Source organism: Schistocerca serialis, chromosome 4, assembly GCF_023864345.2.
Source record: "Schistocerca serialis cubense isolate TAMUIC-IGC-003099 chromosome 4, iqSchSeri2.2, whole genome shotgun sequence".
Classification (NCBI taxonomy): Eukaryota; Metazoa; Arthropoda; class Insecta; order Orthoptera; family Acrididae; genus Schistocerca; species Schistocerca serialis.
Window position 1 is genome coordinate 74,397,795 of NC_064641.1, and position 18,678 is coordinate 74,416,472.

Below are 18,678 nucleotides of genomic sequence, written 5' to 3' on the forward strand. Positions count from 1 at the left end.
AACAAGAGTGGTTGCAAGTGACAGAGAACACCTATGACTAGTAAAATCAACAACGTTATTATGACGTACTTCCTTCCAGCCACACAGGCGGGATCAGGTCCTCCTCCCTTGTCTCAGCATGGAACACAGTCCAATGATGCAAGACTATCCCCCAACGAGAGGACTCTCCAATGAGGAGTGCTTGTCGCTTAAAGGTCACAGAGTGCCATTTTTTAATTGATGCCCCACTTTTTAACTGACTGTGTTTTATACTCAGAAAAGAGAAAGGCGATTAATTTACCATCAGATTTGCCCTGTATTTTAACTGAATGTGAGACGAAAGTGGTACCACTTCCGACTCTGTGAAATGTCCTACCAGCTCTGCAAAATGTTGGGGAAGAGTTTTTAAAGTCTTATCGGGGCTGGCTCCTCTTCGCTTTTTTAGCTGATCTGTCAGTCACACATCACTGTGTCGCCATTTTATCGTCCTCGTATTATCCATGCTTTAATAGAATATATTGTGTCTCACTATTTAGAGGCACAAAATGCGTGGGTGTTTTCAGCTCGTTACTAAATGCAAATAAGTTGATAGGAGCTGAAGGAGTCCAGGTTGCAATAATATGCGGTACGGCACACTGTTAGAGAGAGGGATTATTATAGTACCATGAAATTACTTATGTTCAGTAGTTTGTAAGACAGCAGCTGCGTCTATGAACTGACAATCTCGTAACATGGAATACCATGGACTAATACAACATATTCTCAGGGAGTAAACCTGATAGGCCCTCCTCAGAGAATTAACAAACATTACAGAACTGGCTGAGGGCCGATTATGAAAGTGCGTCTGCCTAGGTTGAAATCTAGCTAAGAAGTGAACGAGGCATTCTGCAGTTCCGTCGAGCTGCACAGCCCGCTTGAGTGCGCTGTGCTCGGCAGACGACGGGCTGCCTACCTTGTGTTGGCGCGGCGTTGTAGCAGTATCTGTGGCAATGATACTACAGAATATTTTAGAACCTTTAACTAAATTGGCAGCATCTGCAGGTTTGCATGTTAAAGTGATAAAATGGGCGAACATGAGATTGTCCTTTACTTGTTTTTAATATTTTATACGTGGCATCTTTTTAATATTTTAGACGTTATAATCAAATTTTTTCTGGTTATTTTAGTAAGGTTGCTGGTAACCTCGTCGCTGAGCATAAATAAAACACACTTACACGAGCTAAATTGACCGTAGTGTTGGAATAGCCACAGTCTTTATAATCACGTTTCGGCCTGTAGTGATCTCATCTTCAGGAGCGAAACGTTTGTGTGGCGCAGGGCGGCGCTGAGCATAAATAAAACACACATACACAGGCTAAACTCACCATAGTGTTGACATAGCCACAGTCTTTATAATGACGTTTCGGCCTGTAGTGATCTCATCTTCAGGAGCGAAACGTTTGTGTGGCGCAGGGCGGCGCTGAGCATAAATAAAACACACATGCACAGGCTAAATTCACCATAGTGTTGACATAGCCACAGTCTTTATAATGACGTTTCGGCCTTTAGTGATCTCATCTTCAGGAGCGAAACGTTCGTGTGGCGCAGGGCGGCGCAGGCGAGTCGCCGGTGCCGGTGTGGGTGCTGTCGGCGATGTGCGCGGGCAGCGCCGCGCTGCTGGTGGCGGCGCAGGTGCCGGCGGTGCGCGGCCCGCGGCGGCTGCTGGCGGCGTCGACGGCCGCGCTGTGCGGGCTGGGCGGCGGCGCGCTGGCGCTGGGCGGCGGGGCGGCGCCGCTGCCGCTGTTCGCGCTGCTGCTGGCCGCCCACACCATGCTGCCCGCGCCGCGCGCGCTCGCCGCCGCCCTCTCGGCGCTGCTTGCCGCCGGCCACCTCGCGCTCGCCGCCGTCCTGCGGCCCTGGCCCTCCACGCAGGCCACAGTCTGCCAGGTGAGCCGCTGCCTTACTCAGTACACTGCTGGTTAAACTGTGACACCGTGAAGGCTACGTGCAACAAACGTCGTACTGATACGAAGATATCCAAACGATCAGCATTTAATTGCAAGTGCACAAACTAGAGTGATACCGTCTACATTTTGTTTGTAAGGAACGATTACGAAGGCGGTCTCCCATTCAGAGTCTGAATGCTGATTTGTTTCTCAGAATATCGTTTTTGCTCTGAGCAAGGAGAAGAAACGTTTACCAACACATCTCCAAATTCAACAGTGGCAAAACTGTTACCTATTGAGACTGTAATTGATATTGCAGCTCACATTGGTAGCGATTTCCGACTGTTGTGCATATACCGAATCGATGGGCTTACGGTGGATCTCAGCTTTCCTCCACGTGACTAGCGCGCGATAGGCCAAACATACATGCACTACTGGCCATTAAAATTGCTACACCAAGAAGAAATGCAGATGATAAACGGGTATTCATTGGACAAATATATTATACTAGAACTCACATGTGATTACATTTCACTCAATTTGGTACATAGATCTTGAGAAATCAGTACTCTGAACAACAACCTCTGGCTGTAATAACGGCCTTGATACGCATGGTCATTGAGTCTAACAGAGCTTGGATGGCGTATACAGGTACAGCTGTCCATGCAGCTTCAACACGATACCACAGTTCATCAAGAGTAGTGACTGGCGTATTGCGACGAGCCAGTTGCTCGGCCATCATTGACCAGGCGTTTTCAATTGGTGACAGACCTTGAGAATGTGCTGGCCAGGGCAGCAGTCGAACATTTTTTGTATCCAGAAAGGACCGTAGAGGACCTGCAACATGCGGTCGCGCATTATCCTGCTGAAATGTGGGGTTTTGCAGGGATCGAATGAAGGTTAGAGCCACGGGTCGTAATACATCTGAAATGTAACGTCCACTGTTCAAAGTGCCGTCAGTGCGAACAAGAGGTGACCGAGAAGTGTTACCAATGGCACCCCATACCATCACGCCGGGTGATACGCCAGTATGGCGATGACGAATACACGCTTCCAATGTGCGTTCACCGCGATGTCGCCAAACACGGATGCGACCATCATGATACTGTAAACAGAACCTGGATTCATCCGAAAAAATGACGTTTTGCCATTCGTGCACCCTGGTTCGTCGTTGAGTACAGCATCGCAGACGCTCCTGTCTGTGATGCAGCGTCAAGGGTAACCGCAGCCATGGTCTCCAAGCTGATAGTCCATTTCGCCGCAAACGCCGTCGAACTGTTCGTGCAGATGGTTGTTGTCTTGCAAACGTCCCCATCTGTTGACACAGGAATCGAGACGTGGCTGCAAAATTCGTTACAGCCGTGCGGATAAGATGCCTGTCATCTAGACTGCTAGTGATACGAGGCCGTTGGGATCCAGCACGGCGTTCCGTATTACCCTCCTGAACCCACCGATTCCATATTCTGCTAACAGTCATTGGATCTCGACCAACGCGAGCAGCATTGTCGCGATACGATAAACCGCAATCGCGATAGGCTACAATCCTACCTTTATCAAAGTCGGAAACGTGATAGTACGCATTTCTCCTCCTTACATGAGGCATCACAATAACGTTTCACCAGGCAATGCCGGTCAACTGCTGTTTGTGTTTGAGAAATCGGTTGGAAACTTTCCTCATGTCAGCACGTTGTAGGTGTCGCCACCGGTGCCAACCTTGTATGAATGCTCTGAAAAGCTAATCATTTGCATATCTCAGCATCTTCTTCCTGTCGGTTAAATTTCGCGTCTGTAGCACGTCATCTTAGTGGTGTAGTAATTTTAATGGCCAGTGGTGTATTTTTTTAAGTTACCTATGCAGGGTTCTCCTTTTACGACACATGCTGTCAGTAAGCAAAAAGGACTCTTTGTCATGACAAATATCCTCGCTGCGATCGATATTGACTGTCAGCAAGGTGCCCATTGCAGATTCTGTTGATGCGATAGCAGAGAGAGGCACTCTGAAAAAGGTGCGTTCTATGACCTTATTGGGGGCAGACGAATTCTAGTTCTGTGCACTCTATCACGATGGATGTATCCGTGTATGAAGGCTCCAAGCATAATGGACGTTGCCACTTTGTATTCCTCAACATCATAAGCCATAATGGTTATTGGTACCACTCCACATATAGCACAATTACCTCTCGTTCGTACAGCCTATAATTTGGACAGCAGCCATAATATTTCTGACGTATTAAGCCCTATGGGTGTGCACTACCGTCGAGGTTTTTGTAACATCTTTCAGCAAGGTAGCGCAACACCGCATATTCTCCGTACTTTCCTGACCAGTCACGATACAGCGTGTCTTCGACTGGTGCCTTGGTCAAAAATGGCTCTGAGCACTATGGGACTCAACTGCTGAGGTCGTTAGTCCCCTAGAACTTAGAACTAGTTAAACCTAACTAACCTAAGGACATCACAAACATCCATGCCCGAGGCAGGATTCGAACCTGCGACCGTAGCGGTCTCGCGGTTCCAGACTGCAGCGCCAGAACCGCGCGGCCACTTCGGCCTGCTCAGCAGCTTCTTTAGATACCGAACCCACTGGAGGTATCTAATGATGCTGTGCCGCCACCACTCGCCAGCCACTATCATTGATGAAGTATATGCCAGAGTCGAAGCAGCATATAATGAGGACCGGCCGAGGTGGCCGAGCGGTTCTAGGCGCTACAGTCTGGAACCGCGAGACAGCAACGGTCGCAGGTTCGAATCGTGCCTCGGGCATGTATGAGTGTGATGTCCTTAGGTTAGTTAGGTTTAAGTAATTCTAAGTTCTAGGGAACTGATGACCTCAGAAGTTAAGTCCCATAGCGCTCAGAATATAATGAAGTAGTCGTGACTGGTTTCCGAGCTTAGTTTAACTCGATGCCAGCATGGTCGTAGCCACTGTTGATGTTCTCGATAGTAAATTTTGCAACCTGCATGCCTTCGAATCACCTACAAATTTAATGTATTCTTACACGCAATAAGTGAACTTTCATTACTTGCTACTATTCCTGATGCTGCAAGCAAACTTAGACTTCCTCGGTTACAGAGTGACGTGAAAAACTGACTACGGCAAAACAGACCTATGTCACCGTTTCGCTTACAATATCTCTCTATCTATATCCGTATTCCGTACGCCGCTTTACGGTGAGTGTCGGAGGTACTTATGCTATCACAAGCTTAACTCCCCCCCCCCCCCCCCCCCTCGTTTAATTCGCAAATAGCGCATGGGAACCACGATTGTCGGTAAACATCCGTATCAGCTGTAATTTCTCTGAATTTCTCGTTGTGATCATTTCTCGAGACATTGGGAGCGGAGGAAGTAACATGTTGTCACGCTCTTGGCAATTCGAAGTAAACCTCTCCGTGATGCAGAATGCCCGTTTGGTAGCGTCCGACGCCACAGTTTGTTCAGCGTCTCCTTAACGCTCATGTGTCAATTAAACGATCATGTGACGAAAAGCGTCATTATTCGATGGATCTTCTTCACATCTTCTGTTAATGAACCTGGTATGGATCCCAGACTGATGAGCAGTTCTAAAGTATCGGTCTAAGCCATTTCCTTCGTTGATGAATTACATTTCCTTAAGATTCTTCTAATGAATTTCAGCCTAGCACCTGCTTATCGTGGAATTTGTTTTATCTGATCGTTTGACATAAGACCACTCCATAGGGCTACTCCTGTGTATTTTACTGCACTATAGTGTCCAGTAACTTATCGCAAATAGCGCAATCTAACAGCAGCGGATATTTTGACTACTTATGAACAGTACGACACATTTATTTATTTCATTGTCAATTGCCAGCCCCTGCATCAATTGTCGATCTGCTACAGGTCTTCCTGCATTTCGCTAAAGTCTTCCGGCTTTGCTATCTACCCACAGACAACTGCATCGTCTGCGTGGTCCCGAGTTATTTATCCACTAGATTAGTCACATATGTTGTGAAAGAGAACGGCCTTATCACACTGCTTTGAGGATCTTCAGAAACCACTTTTACATACGACGATTTTCATCCGCTAAGAACAATTTGTTGAGTTTTATCTCCAAAGAATTCCTCATCCAATCACAAATCTGGTCCGATTCTCGGCAGCTCGTATTTTGCTTACTAAACGAAAATGTGGTAATGTGTCGAATGCCTTTCTGTAGTCAAGTATCACAGCACCGACATGGATACCTTTACCTACCACGCTCTGAATCTCACGGACGAACAGCGTGAGCTGAGGTTCGCAAGAACTCTGTCCGACAGCTGCCTTTCCTCGTTGACCATTTCTCCCTAGCACACGTCTGACGACTCACCCTGCGTGAATCCCACCCGTACATGAGTCCAAGGAAATGGTAGACCTCTTCGTTTGTCACCATTTGTTCCTTTCAGTCCTTGGCGGATTTCGCAGTTCTGAAACAGTTTATACCGATGATTTGAGGAATGAAGATCGGACCAGCTAACTCACCCTGCGTGAATCCCACCCGTACATGAGTCCAAGGAAATGGTAGACCTCATCGCTTGTCACCATTTGTTCCTTTCAGTCCTTGGCGGATTTCGCAGTTCTGAAACAGTTTATACCGATGATTTGAGGAATGAAGATCGGACCAGCTAACTCACCCTGCGTGAATCCCACCCGTACATGAGTCCAAGGAAATGGTAGACCTCTTCGTTTGTCACCATTTGTTCCTTTCAGTCCTTGGCGGATTTCGCAGTTCTGAAACAGTTTATACCGATGATTTGAGGAATGAAGATCGGACCAGCTAACTCACCCTGCGTGAATCCCACCCGTACATGAGTCCAAGGAAATGGTAGACCTCATCGCTTGTCACCATTTGTTCCTTTCAGTCCTTGGCGGATTTCGCAGTTCTGAAACAGTTTATACCGATGATTTGAGGAATGAAGATCGGACCAGCTAACTCACCCTGCGTGAATCCCACCCGTACATGAGTCCAAGGAAATGGTAGACCTCTTCGTTTGTCACCATTTGTTCCTTTCAGTCCTTGGCGGATTTCGCAGTTCTGAAACAGTTTATACCGATGATTTGAGGAATGAAGATCGGACCAGCTAACTCACCCTGCGTGAATCCCACCCGTACACGAGTCCAAGGAAATGGTAGACCTCTTCGTTTGTCACCATTTGTTCCTTTCAGTCCTTGGCGGATTTCGCAGTTCTGAAACAGTTTATACCGATGATTTGAGGAATGAAGATCGGACCAGCTAACTCACCCTGCGTGATTCCCACCCGTACATGAGTCCAAGGAAATGGTAGACCTCTTCGTTTGCCACCATTTGTTCCTTTCAGTCCTCGGCGGATTTCGCAGTTCTGAAACAGTTTATACCGATGATTTGAGGAATGAAGATCGGACCAGCTAACTCACCCTGCGTGAATCCCACCCGTACATGAGTCCAAGGAAATGGTAGACCTCTTCGTTTGTCTCCATTTGTTCCTTTCAGTCCTTGGCGGATTTCGCAGTTCTGAAACAGTTTATACCGATGATTTGAGGAATGAAGATCGGACCAGCTAACTCACCCTGCGTGAATCCCACCCGTACATGAGTCCAAGGAAATGGTAGACCTCTTCGTTTGTCTCCATTTGTTCCTTTCAGTCCTTGGCGGATTTCGCAGTTCTGAAACAGTTTATACCGATGATTTGAGGAATGAAGATCGGACCAGCTAACTCACCCTGCGTGAATCCCACCCGTACATGAGTCCAAGGAAATGGTAGACCTCTTCGTTTGTCACCATTTGTTCCTTTCAGTCCTTGGCGGATTTCGCAGTTCTGAAACAGTTTATACCGATGATTTGAGGAATGAAGATCGGACCAGCTAACTCACCCTGCGTGAATCCCACCCGTACATGAGTCCAAGGAAATGGTAGACCTCTTCGTTTGTCTCCATTTGTTCCTTTCAGTCCTTGGCGGATTTCGCAGTTCTGAAACAGTTTATACCGATGATTTGAGGAATGAAGATCGGACCAGCTAACTCACCCTGCGTGAATCCCACCCGTACATGAGTCCAAGGAAATGGTAGACCTCTTCGTTTGTCTCCATTTGTTCCTTTCAGTCCTTGGCGGATTTCGCAGTTCTGAAACAGTTTATACCGATGATTTGAGGAATGAAGATCGGACCAGCTAACTCACCCTGCGTGAATCCCACCCGTACATGAGTCCAAGGAAATGGTAGACCTCTTCGTTTGTCACCATTTGTTCCTTTCAGTCCTTGGCGGATTTCGCAGTTCTGAAACAGTTTATACCGATGATTTGAGGAATGAAGATCGGACCAGCTACGTGTACCCGCACGCCGGGAGGTGTACAGTACACTGCCTACCGAATGGGTGTGGTGCTCTTGAAGCACAATTAATGGCCAGTAAGCGAACACTATGTTATATTAGTTTTCATACGCAAGATATTTTCTTAATTTGTTGTGTGTAAACTTCGACCTCTGTTCCGTACAATATAATTTACATATTAGTGGCCGCAAATTTTGCTAGGGACAATCAGTATTTATTTAGTTGGACGTGCACCGAGCGGTGAGGGGGGGGGGGGGGGATGGAGCCCACATACGGGGTGTTCAAAAAGTCTCTCAGAAGTGCCGTATGGTTGTTAGTTCCGCGTGCCCTATGCCGCAGTGGATATACCGAAATGAAACTCAGTGAAATACAAGTTACTAATTTATTGAATATTCATTTTTACTTACAAATTTTCACGTTAAATGTAGAAAGTGTCCCCCCTGTTGTTGAATAAACAGTTCAATTTGTCTAGTCATGTTTCCAAACACAAGCTGTAAATTTCTTCTGTAACAGAAGCAGTGAAAGTGGATATTGCAGTTTTCAATTCATCGATGGATTTTGGACGGTTTTTATGGACAGTTGCTTTCGCTGCACTCCAGAAGAAAAAGTCTGGCGGTGTTAGGTCAGGCGATCGTGGAGGCCAAAGTCCCTGCGAAATTATGCGATTATCAAAGACATCAGCAAGCAGTGACATCGAAACGCGAGCTGTATGCGCGATTGTACCATCTTACTGAAAATAACCGTTCAGTATTTCACTTAACACAAGTTCTCCTATAAATGGGTACAGAATATCACTGCAGTATCGTTGTGCGTTTATTGTTTCGTTGAAAAGTATGGGACTCACAAACTGACGTCTAGAAACTGCAATTAAAACTGTTTTCACAGAATGAAGTGGTTCCTCATGTCTACACAATGGATTTGCAGTACTCCACATACGAGAATTCTGCGAGTTCATGTACCCGGATAAATGAAACCACGTCTGATCAGTGAAAAACGTTTCATTAAAAATATCCCTTCCATTTCGTTGAACGAAATTTTTGAACCATTGACAATAATGCAGTCTCTTGCCATGACCACTATTTTTCAGTTCTTGCACGACTGTCACTTTGTGTAGAAAAAGTTCTAATTTTTTCCTTACAGCTGTGTTGGCTGTTCCGACACTAACATCGATATCCTAGGCGAGTTTTCATATTGACTTGTTCGGACTCTTGGATATTTTATCGGAAATATCGAATAGTTTATCCTCAGAAAAAACACTAGGACGACCACTTCTCGGTGCATCTGTCACTGAACCCGTACTTCGAAATTTGTGAATCAAATCTGGCACAGTATCGAGATGTGGGAATGTTGTCTCCGGGAAAACTGAATTAAATGTTTGACGAGCTGAAACTGTGTATTTACCGCCAGCTTTGAACACTTGTTCGACTAAAAACGCACGTTCTTCAATGGTTAGCATTTTAAGTAACCCAGGAAGGCGAACAATCATGCGGCACTCGCGGCCAACAATCATACGGCACTGCGGAGAGACTTTTTGAACACCCCGAATAAGAAAACACAGAAAGATTAAGAGCTGTAACTACGTTTCTACACCCATCCGATGCCCCTGTTTCGATTTTAATACAGCTTTCTTATTATTAATTTCAAATGTGGTGTACATTCAATAACTTAGAATAGAAAATTTACGTGAATATCGTAACCGTTACTTCGACAAGCATTTCACTCCTAACAGTTTCAATTCTTATTCCTAATCCTTATAATTGTTAAAATGTCGTTTTCTCTATGTTCATCGGCAGTCAGGATTGGTCACAATGCAAACCAATAAAATGTAGATGACACAATATACGTGAAAATTATCGTTGCTTGTTATTCATGTGCAACTGCTTTCTTTACGCACTTGTACCACTCTCAGTCAGAATCCTCTTTCCTTAACAACTCCTTATCGCCATCTTTTCATCCATATTATTAATTAACAATCTTTCTCTCATCAAGTTTTCAATAATTTCCCTGTCTACATTTACAGTATTTCATTCTTCATTTTAATTTTTCAAACAAAACTGTGAAACTGTGCGCGCACACACACACACACACACACACACACACACACACAGGCTCAAATCAAAAACTGTCGATTGCCAATACTATAAGACCTAAAGGTTGTCTATTCTGGTTACTAAACAAGTTGGTCTCAGTACAAATAGTATGCCTAGATGTGACCCCTGCGTAGTCTACAGGTCATAACTCAATTTTATCACAGAATCCCAGTGGTTCCGACAAACCACGGTCATTCTCCAGGCCTCCACAACTACTGAAGCACTTATCGTGCTTCTCGCGGTACAACGTGACTGAATGAAGTAGTATTTCATTTGTCAATGAAAGGTTGGAAGTATTAGTTTTGCTATTTGAGTAGCAATATAAAAAAAAGAAGAAGAAGCTTTTCAGAAAAGGTGAATATCTTCACATTGAATATAAGAGGATGCTCTAGGAAGTCTCTTTCAAAATTATTTATCTGGAATGTAACTTTATATGGAAGTGAAAGATAGGCAATAAACAGAATAGATAAGAATATAAGTTTTTGAAACGTGTTACTACAGACCAGTGCTTAAGACTAGGCGGACGAAGATATACTGAATCGAATCTGGGATGAAACAGATGTATGGCGCAACTCGATTGAAAGAATAGTCTTACTCTGAGGCATCAAGGAATATTTTCTTTGTCAGAGGAGAGTAGTGTACGGAGTAAAGCTGATAGGGGAGACTAAGCCATGAAATCAGTTAATAGGGCCAAATTTATGTAGGTTGCAGGAGTTATGCGTAGACTGTCTTGGAAAGCTACATGAACCCAGTTATCTGATTATTAATACAACAAGAGCGATAACTATAGTCAAGAAAGATGGATTAATCGCCATATAGCAGAGGTATGGTGTGGTAAGTGTATAATTATGAATAGGTAAGTGTAAAATTCGGAAGAGACACACTAAAGCAAACGATTCAAAAGGCTATGAATAGTGATCAGTTTGGAGACAGCTTAAGGAATATTGTAATCGTATTGAGTCTCCTTTGCTGAGGGCTGGTTGACTAAGGCAGAGCTGGCTGAAGGGTGAGGTCGCGGGGTTATTTCCAGGTCGGTGAACGGGGCGATCAAAGTAATGAGATTCAGTCCCGGAAGACGCATTCTCTTTGAGCACAAGGAGAGGCAGGAGCCCTCTGAAGCCTGCCGGCACGAAAGGCGGACCAGCACTGAACAACCGCGGAGTCAAATCAGCTGGAAGGGCGTGGGATTAGTCCGTCGGTTCTGCTCCGCAACCTGGAGGTGGCTTTTACAAAGTGCTTATGTCGTCCAATGCACTTGCTAGATGACGGTACAGTTGAAAAGAGCGTAAACGTTTAATGTGAAGAATCAAGTAGTAATAATTTCCATCTCTGAATTCTGGAACACTTGCAAATTTAACGAGCAGTCAGTGTTTAAGCGGGGTGCACTCAGCCCTTGTGAGGCAAACTGAGCAGCAGCTTGACTGAGAAGTAGCGGCTCGTGTCTCAGAAACTGACATACGGCCGGGAGAGCGGTGTGCTGACCACATGCCCCTCCATATCCGGATCCAGTGACGCCTGTGGGTGAGGATGACACGGCGGCCGGTCGGTACCTTTGGACCTTCATGGCCTGTTCGGGAGGAGTTTGAGTTTAATAAAAAGTAGCACGCAGTAGACGTAAGTCATTTAATTTAGTTCGGTTACTGCACACAATGAGCGGCAAGACTTTACATTTACAAACCAATTCATGACCAACCAACCAGTCAATAAATTCACAATCTTGAACATGGTTGTTAGCAGCAGCTGTAAGTTTACAGTTGATTTTACAGTCAATAACTTGCTCATTTGCTACTAAAGCCATTGTCTGTAACTGGTTTCCAGTCCATAATTAAAAATGTTATTTTGCTAATTTATTATTAATTTTTCGTTGTAGACACTTGATCCATTAACATTCCACATAACATAAAAACGGATACTAAAGCCTAGCTGTGGCCGAGCGGTTCTAGGGGTTTCAGTCCGGAACCGCGCTGCTGCTACGGTCGCAGGTTCGAATCCTGCCTCGGGCATGGATATGTGTGATGTCCTTAGGTTAGTTAGGCTTAAGTAGTTCTAAATCTAGGGGACTGATGACCTCAGATCTTAAGTCCCATAGTGCTTAGAGCCATTTGAACCATTTTGAAAGTCTAGCCAAAGTTGCTAATAAATGCTTAGAGTAAAACAAAGTAAAAAAGGGAAAAGAGAGAAATAGGAAATCAAATAACTATTTCATCGATCCAGTACCTTACTGTAGGTGTTCGAATATACCGCAGTTTTGTTCTCGACTCCGTTTTAGTCTAGGTCGGATAGTAGCTGTATTCTGCAGTACCTCATATGACACATCAACTGCGGATGCAATTTTTCATCTCGTCACGGTTTTCGCATCGTCCTGCGTACATCATATCCATTACTGTTGCCCAGAAATAGAAGTCGAGGACCGACAGATCGGGCGAGCTACCTGACCATTCAGCGTCCATATGTCTGTCTGTTGTTTTCATGCGGAAAAGGTCCCGTGCAGCTTGGCACACAGATGCAGTGCAGTGTCTAGGTACAGGTACACCATACTGTTGTTGCATCCACATCAATTGCTTCGTTCTTAAATCGTCGAGCAGAGCAGGCAGTTCATTCCAATGGAAATTCGTGTACTTTCTCCTGTTCAACCTGTCTTAAATAAGTGAGACCAACAACACGGTTACCGATCTACATCTACATCTACATTTATACTCCGCAAGCCACCCAACGGTGTGTGGCGGGGGGCACTTTACGTGCCACTGTCATTACCTCCCTTTCCTGTTCCAGTCGCGTATGGTTCGCGGGAAGAACGACTGTCTGAAAGCCTCCGTGCGCGCTCTAATCTCTCCAATTTCACATTCGTGACCTCCTCGGGAGGTATAAGCAGGGGGAAGCAATATATTCGATACCTCATCCAGAAACGCACCCTCTCGAAACCTGGCGAACAAGCTACACCGCGATACAGAGCGCCTCTCTTGCAGAGTCTGCCACTTGAGTTCGTTAAACATCTCCGTAACGCTATCACGGTTACCAAATAACCCTGTGACGAAACGCGCCGCTCTTCTTTGGATCTTCTCTATCTCCTCCGTCAACCCGATCTGGTACGGATCCCACACTGATGAGCAATACTCAAGTATATGTCGAACGAGTGTTTTGTAAGCCACCTCCTTTGTTGATGGACTACATTTTCTAAGGACTCTCCCAATGAATCTCAACCTGGTACCCGCCTTACCAACAATTAATTTTATATGATCATTCCACTTCAAATCGTTCCGCACGCATACTCCCAGATATTTTACAGAAGTAACTGCTACCAATGTTTGTTCCGCTATCATATAATCATACAATAAAGGATCCTTCTTTCTATGTATTCACAATACATTACATTTGTCTATGTTAAGGGTCAGTTGCCACTCCCTGCACCAAGTGCCTATCCGCTGCAGATCTTCCTGCATTTCGCTACAATTTTCTAATGCTGCAACTTCTCTGTACACTACAGCATCATCCGCGAAAAGCCGCATGGCACTTCCGACACTATCTACTAGGTCATTTATATATATTGTGAAAAGCAATGGTCCCATAACACTCCCCTGTGGCACGCCAGAGGTTACTTTAACGTCTGTAGACGTCTCTCCATTGATAACAACATGCTGTGTTCTGTTTGCTAAAAACTCTTCAATCCAGCCACACAGCTGGTCTGATATTCCGTAGACTCTTACTTCGTTCATCAGGCGACAGTGCGGAACTGTATCGAACGCCTTCCGGAAGTCAAGAAAAATAGCATCTACCTGGGAGCCTGTATCTAATATTTTCTGGGTCTCAAGAACAAATAAAGTGAGTTGGATCTCACACGATCGCTGTTTCCGGAATCTATGTTCATTCCTATATAGTAGATTCTGGGTTTCCAAAAACGACATGATACTCGAGCAAAAATCATGTTCTAAAATTCTACAACAGATCGACGTCAGAGATAATATAATACAACCCAAGCATTTGACGGCCCGTCGGTGTTGATAATCTGCCTCAAGCATAGGGTTTCGCAGAGGTCCAGTAGTGTTTGGCAAAGGGATCTGGCATTCCTGTGCTGCAAAGCTTTTACTCGTTATAACACTATTACTGGCGTTCAGGTGCGTGTGCAACACTGTTTCCAAATAACGAAACTTACGAACTTGTCACAAGGAAGCCAAGTATAACACTACCGCTGCAATTTGCCTAAATATGACTTAACACACAGTATGTGTTACCCTCTGGGAGGATTTTTAAAAGTTTGACCGTCTGTTACATAGCAGACAGAGGGAACCTAACATGCTCGTAATAGTAGCAGTTGGTAGACAACAGAAAGACTAAAACTTTGTAAGAAATTACAGTAACGGAGTTCCAGTAAATGAAATACAAAACGGTCGCCAGCCTAATTAGATATAATAATGTGGAAACATTATTTTTAACTAATCTATTTTTATTCTTGCAAAAGTAACTTTCATAAATCCTTTCCTAATCAAGTGCAATGAACACCTACAATAATAAGAAAAACTACGCAGTGGGTAGCAGTAGTTATCAACAACATAGTTCAGCAATCACAGAAAAGGGGAAAGAGACTATCCCCGTTAACCACAATATTCACTTCTACCTTTCACTAATTTGGCACATGAACTGTTCCCTGTAGCATACACAAGACTAAGTGGCATCTGGTAACAATTAAAGTTTGACTAAGTCTTACACACACATCAGAAATGCAATAAGATAACACTGTACACATACCTTTTCTATATAGTCTTTTAAATGATCACTTCTAGTTTATTTAGCTAGAAAACAACTATTCGGCCTGTTTTCTTCCTGATATAAAAGAATTAAATGGGGTCCCACAAACCATACCTTCTTTATATAAGCAAACTATACACACATTTCAGAAATATTTCGCATTATGAAAAAAGCTGAATTACTGCCCCACTTAAGATCATTGATCTTGCAAAGGTTTAACATTATTTGCACTGACAATACTCTTTACAACTTCAGCAGAGACTTCAATTAGAAGTTAACTTCAAACAGCATCAAAACCAAATGCTTCATAACACTACTTGTGAAGCAAGTGACTTTCACTGACAACTTTTATACTGCTGAAAACACTGATATTTGTAAAATAGAAGCAAACCAAAACACATTGGAGATTTTTATAAATTCCTCAGTAAGTGTCTCCCATGATTTCAATGAAATCATTAATCTGATTATCCACGTTTATAAAATTTTGCATTCAGAAACTAGGCACACTCTGATAACACAAATTATTATCAGTTTTCACACACAGAATACTCGGTCTTTGGTAATTTTGAGGAGAGGACCATGTTAGGTACCATGGGAGTGGTAAATAAATTGTGGTGGCCAGCACGTGGCGACTATCTGGTCTCCCCTTTGGCAGTAATATGCTCTATTTCGTTCTTCTTGGCGACGTGAATATCATTTTTAGAGCCATTTCCAAGGCGAGAGCACCATTTTACAACCACAATTACACCCGAGGCCATTCCATCTGAAATTAGATACTGGATGCCTCGCTCGGCACCTGTGCTGTTGACTGGTCGGCTGCTGGCTACTGACTCCTTACTGTGCTCTCTCGCTTGCCGCCCAGATTCAGCGCCAATACCTCCTTTTAGCTCGCGCCACACCACTTGTGCATCGGACGGGAATCACTATGTCTTTTATGTTATACAATACAAAATCCCTATGTATGAACCTGTTTTTACATTGCAGTTTTTCATATATAAACAAACATATTTAATAAAATTCAGCTATTTAAGCACACAGTTATAATTCTACAAAACATATTTCGCTAAACTCCACTCTCTCACAGTAATGCAAAGACATTAGGCAGTAAAGAGTAAACACTTTATACTTCACATAATAAATTACACTTTATAAACTACTGACTCTCGATTGTGGTGTTACATCGTCTGTGAACAGTCTCTTTAAATTATAGGTTGCTTCAATTTCCCTCTTACAAAATATCAGCCAATTAGCTTCGTCCAGCACTGAAAACTTCTGATGCACGTGCTGGTGGTATGAGTGCATGTTTAAAGGAGGGAAGGAAGATTAGGTTTAAATGTGCCATCGACAACGAGGTCGTTAGAAAGTGGATGTTTGAGTCTTTCAACACTGCGATGCGCCGTGCTGCGTGATATTTGTAACACGCTGCGGGCGTACTTGTACTACTGTGTGTATCATATCCAACGCAGTGGCATTGGCTCGATTTCGCACAAGATTGCTTCGCTGACGCTTTCTGGGTGCAAATCCCCTGTGTGTAGCGCTCGTTGTAATACAGCCTGAAAAGGATCTGCGCAAGGCGGCTTCCACCTCGATCCGAATAACTCTCGGCGTACATTCGAGCTGTCACCCTGGCAGCCTTTTTGCACATCTAAGTAAATAAAATTAGTAGCAAGGAATCGCGTAGGTAATATCCACTAAAGTAACAACAACGAAACAGGATGCTGGCACAGGAATACTTTAGAAGCATTTTCTCATTATCAGATTTCTGCACGTTATTTCTGAAGGAAATTTTTTTCTGCTGTGTGCCGTGGCAGGAAGGAGACTGACAAGGAGATGTCCCCAAGGGTGGGGTCGACTTTTTAAATTATCTCTATGGTGATGTAAGTTAAAAGCCCAGATGTCACACCCTGCAGCCATTCATCCCGGTGGTCCCTCGTTTGCCAATAACTGTCGAAAAAAATTTCGGAATTTTGTGTGATGCTCAATTGCATTAAAATAGAAATATCATGTTAACTGGTTGCGTGCTGTGACAGGGTAAAGCCTTCACGTTCACAAGGTCGTGGGACTGAATCTGCTCATATAATTTTCTTTTAATTTTTATCAGAATCATTGATCATTATTTTCATTCAGTTAATTGGTTTAAATGTAATTTTTATTTCTGTTCTTTTGTCACATTTTAATTATTACATGAAATTCTTCATTCGCTCTCATTTCTGTCATACTTTTTCCGCTTGAAATCTTTATTCTTCTGATTTTAATTAATTTTACACACGGTATTAATTTCAGTTTAATTTCTTTCGTTTTATCATCCTATTTTTTTCGTCCAGTTATTACGTTCATTATTTCTTTTCCTCATTTTGCTTGATTTCGTTTTGTTTATAATTTCTTCTTTAATTTAAATCTCAGTCTGCTTTATTTTATCCATGGTGCAGTAGAAATTGAGGCTATGTTTTAAATGTTTATACGACTATTTCCGACCAAAAAATGTACATCTCGTAACGAAAAGCATATTTTTGGCACAACTGCACAGTCAGTATAAATAGATAATTTCTTACTTTCCAACCTATATATCAGCATTTTCAGTTATTCAAATATTATGGTAGATAATTATAAATTTAGATTCACGTTTATAGAAATTCCGAATGGAAAAAGAATGATATAAATAAAAAATGAGAATGAATGAAAAAATTCATACATTGATTAAAGTGAAGTGACGAAGGAATAGAACTAAAAAATACGTTTCAACCAATTAACTGAATAAAAATACTGATCAAAGTCATTTCGATAAAGATTTAAAAAACAATGTAAGGCACCTTACAACATTTGAACCCACAACATTCCACACCTGAAGGCCTTGCTTGTGCCATTCATTTCACCACGCAACTAGTTTTGCAAAACAGAATTTACTTAATGCTGTTACGCGTCGCGTATTTGTTTTTTCATCGATTATTCGCAAACGAGGCAAACCAGGTCGTATGACTGCGGGGAGCTATTCCTGGGCTCTTCCCTTACATCGCCACTCCTGGAAATTGAAATAAGAACACCGTGAATTCATTTTCCCAGGAAGGGGAAACTTTATTGACACATTCCTGGGGTCAGATACATCACATGATCACACTGACAGAACCACAGGCACATAGACACAGGCAACAGAGCATGCACAATGTCGGCACTAGTACAGTGTATATCCACCTTTCGCAGCAATTCAGGCTGCTATTCTCCCATGGAGACGATCGTAGAGATGCTGGATGTAGTCCTGTGGAACGGCTTGCCATGCCATTTCCACCTGGCGCCTCAGTTGGACCAGCGTTCGTGCTGGACGTGCAGACCGCGTGAGACGACGCTTCATCCAGTCCCAAACATGCTCAACGGGGGACAGATCAGGAGACCTTGCTGGCCAGGGTAGTTGACTTACACCTTCTAGAGCACGTTGGGTGGCACGGGATACATGCGGACGTGCATTGTCCTGTTGGAACAGCAAGTTCCCTTGCCGGTCTAGGAATGGTAGAACGATGGGTTCGATGACGGTTTGGATGTACCGTGCACTATTCAGTGTCCCCTCGACGACCACCAGTGGTGTACGGCCAGTGTAGTAGATGGCTCCCCACACCATGATGCCGGGTGTTGGCCCTGTGTGCCTCGGTCGTATGCA

At 43.8% G+C, this 18,678-nt stretch overlaps 1 protein-coding gene and 1 long non-coding RNA gene across 2 annotated transcripts in view; both read left to right on the forward strand.

Moving 5' to 3' along the window:
- The window catches only part of LOC126474153 (uncharacterized), a 487,756-nt gene extending 486,098 nt beyond the window's left edge, over positions 1–1,658 (forward strand). Inside the window, exon 5 of the long non-coding RNA XR_007586578.1 lies at positions 1,567–1,658. This is a non-coding gene — a long non-coding RNA (uncharacterized LOC126474153). The remainder of the gene's footprint in view (positions 1–1,566) is intronic.
- A 191-nt stretch (positions 1,659–1,849) lies between these two features.
- Positions 1,850–18,678, forward strand: part of LOC126473799 (adenylate cyclase type 2) — a 324,328-nt gene continuing 307,499 nt past the window's right edge. The window contains exon 1 of the mRNA XM_050101077.1: positions 1,850–1,905. The gene's annotated coding sequence lies outside the window, so the exon portion shown is untranslated. The remainder of the gene's footprint in view (positions 1,906–18,678) is intronic.